Below are 10384 nucleotides of genomic sequence, written 5' to 3'. Positions count from 1 at the left end.
TGCGAGGAGCTGACTGTCCCAATGTAGGAATATTTCGAAACTTAAAACCCGATTTAGTAGTTCGAAGTTCACCAAACTTTGTCTCTTGGTGGTGGCTCTTTTCTCTGAAGAAGAAAAGTTAAGGATTCAAGTTAGTTTGTAGGTTGGGCAAGCCCAGATCTGAGCAAGTAAAAGAAAAACATACATTTGCAAGGGTAAAACGATAAAAGGGGTTTATAGTTTCCTAATCTAATATTGATTTTTGTTAAGTGTCCCTAAGCCATCCCACCTGGAGTTCCATCCTTGGTAGGTCAATGGAGTCCGTCGTGCCACTCCCCTGAAATGATGAGAAAGTCCTCGTTCATGCCTTTGTTCGTCTCGGGGAGACAAGAGATTAGCCTAACAACATGAACCCTAGTTTTTAAGTAATAACCCCCCCCCATCGGCACCTTTCTGACAACTACACACTCAGTTCACGTCGTGATGGGTTAGTTGTATGCCTAATTTTTCATTTAGGGCATCTACATTACCTAATATTTTAAACATGTTTGAAACGCACTGGGTAGGACACAGTCTAAAAAGATTTAGAAAATCCCTAGTAACTCTACTCATAGAAATCCTCATGCCCTTTCAATGAAGGCAATCATAGGAATTACAACATCACCCGTAGGCCTCTTCTCATGCCACTCACCTAGGTCGCAATGTTGTATGGATACATCATTGGGAATCCTATAAAACCTCTTAAACTCCTCTCGGTGTTCGGGATTGTCTACCAAACTAAAGAATCTACTTATTTGAAAAGAAAAGAAAGAAAAAATCTACTAATGTGAAAGAATGAAGGAAGACATCTGGTTAACAAAAAATACACACTTACAAGTTCAAAAAAGGACTCCTCGGGCGAGGTTATCAAGTGAGAAGAGAGTATTTATGTTATTTTCTGCTTCTAAGGAGACAAAATGGAGAGAAGGATTTCACCTCTCCCTATATATAGGCTGGAAAAAGGAGAAGCGGTAATCTTCCCACCCCTTCTAATGGTGAATTCTGAGCCATTCGATCCTGATCTCACCATAGAATGTGGGAAACAGCAGGCTGCCAGTTGCATTTATTGCGGAGTTGGGGATTCCGAAGCATCAGGAGTGGGTCGTAGTCAGTTGGAAAGACGTGCTCGCAGGAGAATTTATTAACGAATGTACCCTTGTCAATGACTTTTATTGGCCAAAACCTCGCTTTTCTTGGTCAGGAATGAAAGATGAGGTTTTGGGGGGCTATTGTAGGGATGAGGTTCCCTAATCTAATTCAAATGGGCAACTAATGTTATTCCCAAAGATACACCTCGGACCTTGGGGACGAGCATTAGCTGTCTGAGGCGCATGAGGTTAAAATATCACAAAGGGAAAAAAGCAGACTCGACGCAGAATACGAGATGGGTGAAGGAAGAATAGTATAGAAGCCATCCCTTCGTATTAAATTCGGGACAACCACTTCCCTTGCTGCATTTATGAGGAAATAACTATGAACAGTGGTAGCACAGCTAAGGTTGCAGGGTAAAAGCTTACTAACATGTTCTGGATGAGACAGAATTTTCAGGAATGCAATCTCAGCCATATAAGGATGGTTTGTTTTAGAGATGGTTGCATTGTTTGATGTAGGGATATTAACACCATACTGTACCAATCATAAAACCGTTATAAATATCCTTATGAAATGTATCTGGTACCATCCTTATCTATTCGTGTTATAAAATTGGGAGGAGGGGGGGGGGGGGGGGTTGTGGAGCGTGGAGGAGGTGGTGGTGGTGTTGTTGTTGTGATACTAATCTCCAGCAAACAAGAAGGTTTTAAAATCAATGCATGGAGGGAATGGATTAAGGAATGAGAAGGTTACCACCTACCATAATCCCCTAGTCCCCAGCCCCTAATGCATAAATTCAAAAGGAAATTATATAGGAATACAGGTATTATTAGTCATAATACCCGTAAAGTACCAAACCTTTTACCGTAACAGCCGAATTCTTGTCTGAATGTATCACATGGGAAGAAGGATCAGATTCGAAATAAAGACAGGAAAAAGAAGGTTGACCCCCTCAATTAATTTTGTAGCTTAGAAATCTTTATAGGCGAATTGAAGACGAAAAGGACATGACCAGAAAAACTTGATATCTTAGAGAAGCTATTTTCTCGTCATTAATTATTGTTGTTGTTATTATATTACAGGAGGAGGAAGACTATGTAGTACGAGATTAGTAGCTTAATTGAAACTGCAAGCTGTCAAATTATAATAGTAAATTATTAAACTATATATATATATGGTTGAGAGAGTTTAGGAATCTTGTCCGGGAAATGTGTATCTGATCATTATGTTTAGTGTCTTTCTTAACATGCACTTCGTTGTATTAATTAATTTGGTACTAATTGGGTTAACGTGATTCATGTTATATTTTACATCAACAGATTGGAGAAATTATTATATATATATATATATATATATATATATATATATATATATATATATATATGAGGAGGACGGTTGATGTGATCCTTCCTGAATAATGAAATGATGCTATTTATACAAATGTATGTGTGAGCTTCCTAATTAATATAAAGAATAAAAAATAAAAAATATCAAATAATATTACATTTATATGAATAATAATATTTTATTAGTTGAAAAATTAAAAATAACCATGCTAGCAGTCACCTAATAATATCTTCAAAAGTAGAGATATTAAATAAGGGAAAATTGCCGATGTCCGAGCTGGCAATTCCGTAGTGCTACCCACGCGTACTATTCAGCATCTTTGTTGAAACTTGAAAGTCAATCTTATATATATTGTTTTAAAACTTTAATTAGTTTTCGCCACTAGCTAGCTAATTGATTTGGTCAATTTATGACTTCTGACCTTCTTTTCTTTTCTTATTGGCTGGGTTATTATGGAGGTGTCTCTGTTTCTTGTAAAATTTAAAAAAAAAAAAAAAAAATTTAAGGAGTAGGCGCTTCTCGATCTGTTACTTGGAAAATAGAAATATTTATTTAAGGATCAGTCTATAAATATATATTTAAAAAAAAGGGGGACGAAGAAGTGGGAGAACTGTTGTAAATCACCTTTAGGTAATCATGAAAGACAGGTTCTGATTATTCTACGCTTAAAAGGCGTTGGGCTTCTTTGTTTGAGCTAGATTGATTTCATAACATATTTAATTTAAAAATAAATTGAGTAAAAATACAATTATACCTATAAAAAAAAAAAAATTTGGAATGCTCTAGCTGTGCTTTTGGTTTTGGTGAGACAAATAAAAGTTATAATTACCTATGTTAGGTTCTAAGACTTTGGGTTTAAATGTATTAGAATTTCAATTTATAATGTTGGCAAACCATGATCAAAACGTTTAGTCTTATTTTAGACTTGTTCAAAGTATGTTTAAGTTGTAAAGTTGGAATCGAGTGCTCTGCAGAATTTATTGTGTAAATCTGCCTAGCTCGATCGATCGAAAATTAGACTCGATTGATCGAAACTTGTACAGATTATTTTTCTGCAGAATTTTTCAACTCAGTCCAAGTCCGTTCTATGTGTAGGGTTTTATGTTTTGCCCTAAGTATAAAAGAGAAAACCCTAGTCACGTTTTATGGATACTCTTTTATGTTGTGTGTGTGAATCTTTTGTGAGATTTAGAGGTGGTTGTCTTCACATACACTTAGGGTTATAAAGATCTAGATTGATGTCAAGAGCTTAGTGATTAATTCAGTTGCAGATTTAAGAGCTTAAAGATACACAAGCGGGAGTGCTTGTACTTGCTGAGAATCCAAGAAAGAAGTAGTCCGTGGACTCGGAGCTGTCACGTGGTCGTGGTAGTAAGTTTCCTACTCGAGGTAGTAATAGGATGTTAGTGGTCTAAGTCGCTATTGTGTAAACTTCAATTCTTTCATAGTGAATTCAGTTTTATCTTGAGGATAGCTAGGTTAAATCATTCCCAGGTTTTTTACCGGTTTGGCTTTCTAGGGTTATTTTATTGTTGTGTTCTTTATTTTCCGCACTTTAGAATAATATGATTTATATGTGTTAACCTAGATTTGCATAATTTACTTAAGTTAATCACTTGGCTAAATAACTAGGTTAAACTGGTTGTGTTTAAGGGGTCTAAAACGTACAAGTGGTATCAGAATGGGTTAGCTCTTGTGTTAGATCCTTTGATCTAAGAGTTGATCCTTGACCCCTGTTGTCATGGAACATGGTCACTCTCTTGTGATCCTACCTCACTTTGATGAGAATAATTATGCTTATTGGAAAGTAAGGATGAAAGCATTCCTAAAATCTATTGATGAGAAAGTTTGGAACTCTGTTGAATATGGATGGGAGAAGCCCACTACTCTAGTGAGTGAGTGGCAAACTTCTCAGAAAGAAGCAGCCGCTTATAATAGCAAAGCTATGAATACTATTTTTAATGCTGTTTCTATGGAGGAATTCAAGAGAATCTTTAATGTTGAGGTTGCTTACACTGCATGAATATTCTCCAAACTGTGCATGAAAACACAAAGGCAGTTAAGATAAACAAGCTGTAGCAGTTAACAACTAGGTTTCAAAGTATTAGGATGTCTGATGATGAAACTTTTGATGAATTCTATGCTAAGCTTAATAATATTGTTAATTCTGCTAATAATATTGTTAATTCTGCTTATAATTTGGGTAAAATCTATAATCAACCTATAATTGTTAGGAAGATTCTTAGATCTTTAACTGAGGATTTTAGACCCAAAGTAACTGCCATCACTAAAAACAAGGATGTGGACTCCATCACTGTTGATGAATTTGTAAGATCTTTTCAATTCTATGAGTTGGACCTACCTAAGATTAGCAAATCCAAATCAATGGCTCATAAGTCCGTTGATGCTGTTGATGTGAGTGGATTTGATAATGAGCTCTCTGCTACAGAGATTATTTATCTTTCTAAAAACTTTAGAAACTTTCTTAGGAACAACAACATAAGGTCAAGAGGTAAAAACAATACTGAACCTAGAAATTTTAGGAGGAATGAACCCACTAAGATGAACAATAATGAGAAACCTAATGAAAAAGTAGGTCAACCTTCTAATAATTCTATGGGTCAACAATGTTTTGGTTGTCAAGGGTAATGGTCATGTGAAATCTGAATGTCCAACATTCTTGAGGTCTAAGGGTAAGGCTATGGCTGTAACTCTTAGTGATGATGAAGTTTCTGACAATGAATCTGGTAGTGATGAGGATGGAAACTTCATTGCGTTCACTGCTACTGCTGTAGTTTATGAAAGTGTTGCTGTTGAGGAGAACCCTTCTGATGGAAAACTCTCTGAGGATGCAGATTTACAAGAAGCCTACAATAAGCTTTGCAAAGTTGTTGCAAAAGATGCTATGAGTGTTGATCTAGGCTTGAAGAAAATTGCATCTCTTGAACTTGATAAGAAAAATTTGCTTGTAAAACTGTTTGATGCTAATGAACTGTTGAATAATGTGAAGACTGAGAACATGCTTTTGCTTGATAAAGTTAAGAATTTGGAACATGAATTATTTGTTGTTAGAGAACAAAATAATAGGTTTGCTAGTTCCAAACTTGATCATATACTGAGTATTCAAAAGTCTCCTTCAGACAAAATTGACTTAGGTTTTGTAGAAAGCATCTCTGTTTCTGAAACACATTCCACAAACTTTGTTCCTTCTTCTGAGCCCCCTGTGAGTGAGGTTGTCAAACCTGTAGAAATTACACCTCCTAGGAAGATTAGGGTTGATCTTCAAGAGTCTAAACCTAAGTCTTCTAATCCTTCTAAGGGCAAGTTGCATGATAGATCTGCATGGATTTGTCACTTTGTGGAAAGTCTGGGCACATACGTCCAAACTGTTTCAAGTTACAAGCTGCTAATCTAGCAAATAAACCAAAAGTACCTGTGCCTCAAGTACAAGATCCTATGGTACTTATTGGTGAGTTGGTAAAGGCTTTAAACCTTTATACCAATCCTGGAGTTGCTCAGAACTCTAATGTGAATCATAACTCCAATGCTAGAGGTGCATCTAAAAAGCTTTGGATGCAAAAGACTCGATCTAATTGAGTCTTTCTGACAGGGTCCTTGTGCTTTATCGCTCTTTTCTTTGTGACCATTCTTCTTTGTTATTTTTGTTTTCCTTGTCTTTTTAGGATTTGCATTGCATAACATTCATGCATTTCATTCTAGGTTGTTTTTGTTATTTTCTTCATCTAAAAAAAAAAAAAAGGAAAGGAAAAGGGAAGCAAAATGTGTTTTGCATTATTTTTCTTGCATTTGAAATTAAGGTTGACCATATTATCTTTACATAATATGTTTATGTACTTTGTTTAGCTTGGATGAGCTTACTTTATTGCACTTTACTAGTTTGAGCTTTGTAGTACATGTTATGTGGGAAGATATTTATAGTTTATGATCACATGATCTTGATCTTGAAATCATATGCTTTTGATTGTCGGACTTGAACTTAATGAGAAAGGCATATATAACCATCTCACTACTGTTTACTAGCCAATCATGAATACCTTAGTGCATATCGTAAGATTTTGTGCTTGAGAAAGTGTAGCACATGCACAAAAAGAACATAAAGTGTAGCCTTGGTTTTAATGATAAAATTGGTGTGTACATTATTGGACTATAATTAAATAAATCAAATAAAATTGGTGTGTACATTATCCCGGCTAATTCTTAATAAATTTCTGATCAAACAAAATTAATGTGTATATTATGAGGCAAATCAAGAAACTTAGATGATTGCAAGCTTTTATTCTAAAAGATGTGAGAGTTATATGATGTAACTCTTTAAGGGATAGTCTCTTTTAAATGTATGTGATGGATTTTGTAGAAATTGTGCTTGATTTCTATTCATATATCACCTCACATGTATCTCAAGCTTCTTTTAGTTGCACACACTACATGAGTTACTCTTTGCTAAACTTTGTACATGTTATTGTGTGTGATTTTGGTTTGGCCAACCAAGTTTGAAAAATTCCTTTAATTTTATAGAAAACATATTTGAAGTTTGAGAATTTAAGGTGAATTGATTGAAAATCTTATTTTTTCTGGGAAAACTGGGTTTAAAACATGTGTTTTTGAAAAGCATTTCATCTCATACTCATGCATTTTATTCATAAATTAATATGCTTTGAGGAGTTTCTACATAAAAGTGCTTTGTTTTTCAAAAAATTGGGTTTTCCAGAATTTCGATTAATCGAACCTGTTTCTCGACCGATCAAAATAGCGATTAAAATTTTGGTTTGGTTCTGTGTTTCGATCGGTGCTCGATTGATGTTCGATCAAACGATGGCATCTTTGATCGATCGAATCTATTTTTCGATCTATCGAAAGTCGTATAGAGAGTTTTTTAAAAACTGAGTTTTCTCACGTGTTCATTCACTTTTTCAAAATTTCAAAACTCTTTCTCTCTCTATTCGATCAATCTAAGGTCCAAGCAAGATTTTTGTCGTTTTCCCTCGAAATTTTTGCAAGGTTTTTGTCATCTAAGACCGGTAAGACCTTTTTGCCCCTTTTTTTTTTTTTTTTTCATCTTTCATGCATTTAGGAGAGAATTTCGAACCTAAGGGAATTTGGGATTTGTGTTGATTCAAGCTTTTTCTTGTGAAATCGATCAATGGGTTTTTGTTGAGTAATGATTTACAACTGTTCTTAGTGAGTTAATTTGATCATTTTGATGAATTTTGAAAAATTGAAATCTCTAGGGCTTAAAATTACCCGATTTGGGGATTTTGTTCAATTTGGTTTAAATTGATGAAATTGGCTTGTTGGATTGATTAATCTGATCATTATAATGTATTATCTATCTTGGTTAATAATCAATTGGTCAATTTCTTGAAAATTGTATAAGTGATTTTTCAAGATTTTGGGGTTTTAATTTTGATATAAACTCTATGCTTAAGCCAATTTTGTGTTTTTAAAGTTAAGTTGAACTTATTCTCGTTGCATTAGACCATGCATCATCTAATTATACTGATCATGCATCATATAGATTGTTATTTTTCTATATTTTTTTGTGCTAATTTGTAGTCTACCCTTGGTTTTTCTTTTTTCTCTTGGTTCTTTCTGTGTGTCTTGTCCTATCCATAGCACCATGCCTAGGAAGACAAGAGCCAATAGGAAAGCCTCTCTTCTTCTGCACTTTCTTTTGAGAGTGATAGGTTTTTGAGTGAGAAAAACCAAGAAACGTATGAGACCTTGAACTTGTTTAGGAACGTCTGGGCTGAGAGAAAGGTTGTTTTAGATGAGCTTGATCTTGAGATTAGGAGAAAATTTTAGCGTAGGGATTGATTACCGTTGCTGGACATTTCTCATCCCCCTCCGGCTAACTTGATTAGAGAGTTCTACTCGAACCTCTCTGTCCACTCCTATATTCCAACACTCTTGTGAGAAGTTGGATACGGGGTGACGAGTACACCATTACTCCTTCGGTAGTGGCTGCTGCTCTTGGGGTGCCATTGGTTTCAGCATCTTGTTTATCCTCATGATGAGTCTCCACCCCTTGATGACATCATGTCCTACATCACTGGTACTTTTATCCAGTGGGGTTCTAATCATCGGATCACGTTTGCTGAGTTGACTGAGATTCATTATCTTTTCTTTCAGATTGCTTGTCATTCTTTGTGGCCTATCTCTCATTTGCACACCATTCCTATCGAGAGATGTGCATTTTTGTATGCCCTTATTACTGATGCTCCTATGAGTTTTCCTCATCTTTTCATTCGTTCTTTGATTGAGGTTCATCGGAGTAGTTCTGTTTCTCATGCTCTTTTCTTCCTTGTTTTTATTCATTGGGCTCTTTCGCATTTGGGTTTAGAAAACTTTTCCGCGTCTGAGTCTGTCCATATAGTTGCTCCTATAGGTGCCACCTTTCTTAGGCAAAGGGCTACTTAGATGAGAGCAAGCTCTGAACGTCCTAGAGTTGAGTTTTCTGGTGTTGTACCTCCTCCTCCCTCCTCTACAGGTGATACTTCTGCTGATGCGTTTGTCGATTCGTCTGCTGCTGCTGCTGATGTTCCTCCACCTTCTACTTCAGATGATTCTGACATTCGTCGTATGTTGGAGACTGTCATGACCGTCCAGGCGACTCATGGTTAGCTTTTGGTGGATATTCTTGATGAGCTTCGTGCTTTGCGAGTGGATTCGGAGAGTATTAGACCGCCACCTCCTTTTGATGATGAGTGAGTGCCCTTTGGCAATTCGTCACAAAAAGGGGGAATACATATTTTGTAGAGCGGAGTTTTTGATGTTAGGGGGAGATTTTGATGCTTTGGAGCTATGGAGTTTTTAGATTGTATCTACGTGCTTCATTTTGTATTTACTTTTTTGGCTTATGATGTATTGAGTATGGGTTATCCATGATAAAGGGAGATACTTTGATTATATATGTTTCTTGTTGTTTCACATTATTTATTGATTTATATTTATGAGGTTATTCATGATATATGTCATTATTATGTATTATGTGAAATCAAGAAGTTATATTTGTGTTACTTGTATTTTCCATACATGCGTTTATGTGTTTGTTAAGTGTTACAGGAATATACAGGTTGATTCAGTCATGCTGCTGTCTACACTTGCAACTGATGGATAGTAGTTAGGTTGAATTTGTTGTGTTGGGCTATGTTTTTGTAAAGGGCTGTTTTGTTTGTAACTTTGAGCACTTTGTTTAAGTTTGTGTTTTGTCACGGATTGCCAAAGGGGGAGTTTGTTGGGTTTTAAGACTTTGAGTTTGTTGGGTTTTAAGACTTTGAGTTTAAATGTATTAGAACTTCAATTTGTAATGTTGGCAAACCAAGATCAAAACGTTTAGTCTTGTTTTAGACTTGCTCAAAGTACGTTTAAGTTGTAAAGTTGGAATCGAGTGTTCTGCAGGATTTACTGTATAAATATGCTTGGCTCGATCGATCGAAAATTAGACTCGATCAATCGAAGCTCGTGCAGATTGTTTTTCTGCAGAATTTTCCAACTCAGCCCAAGTCCGTTCTACGTGTAGGGTTTTATGTTTTGCCCTAGGTATAAAAGGGAAAACCCTAGCCACATTTTATGGATGCTCTTTTATGCTATGTGTGTGAATCTTTTATGAGATCTAGAGGTGTTTGCCTTCACATACACTTAGGGTTATCAAGATCTAGATTGATGTCAAGAACTTGATGATCAATTTAGTTGCAGATTCAAGATCTTAAAGATACACAAACAGGAGTACTTGTACTTGCTGAGAATCCAAGAAAGAAGTAGTTCGTGGACTCGAAGCTGTCACGTGGTCGTGATAGTAAGTTTCCTACTCGAGATAGCAATAAGATGTTAGTGGTCTAAGTCGCTATTATGTAAACTTTAATTCTTTCATAGTGGATTTAGTTTTACCTTGAGGATAGTTAGGTTA

The sequence above is a fragment of the Castanea sativa genome, chromosome 2 (genome assembly GCF_040712315.1).
Source record: "Castanea sativa cultivar Marrone di Chiusa Pesio chromosome 2, ASM4071231v1".
Classification (NCBI taxonomy): domain Eukaryota; kingdom Viridiplantae; phylum Streptophyta; class Magnoliopsida; order Fagales; family Fagaceae; genus Castanea; species Castanea sativa.
This window is presented reverse-complemented; position numbering follows the sequence as displayed.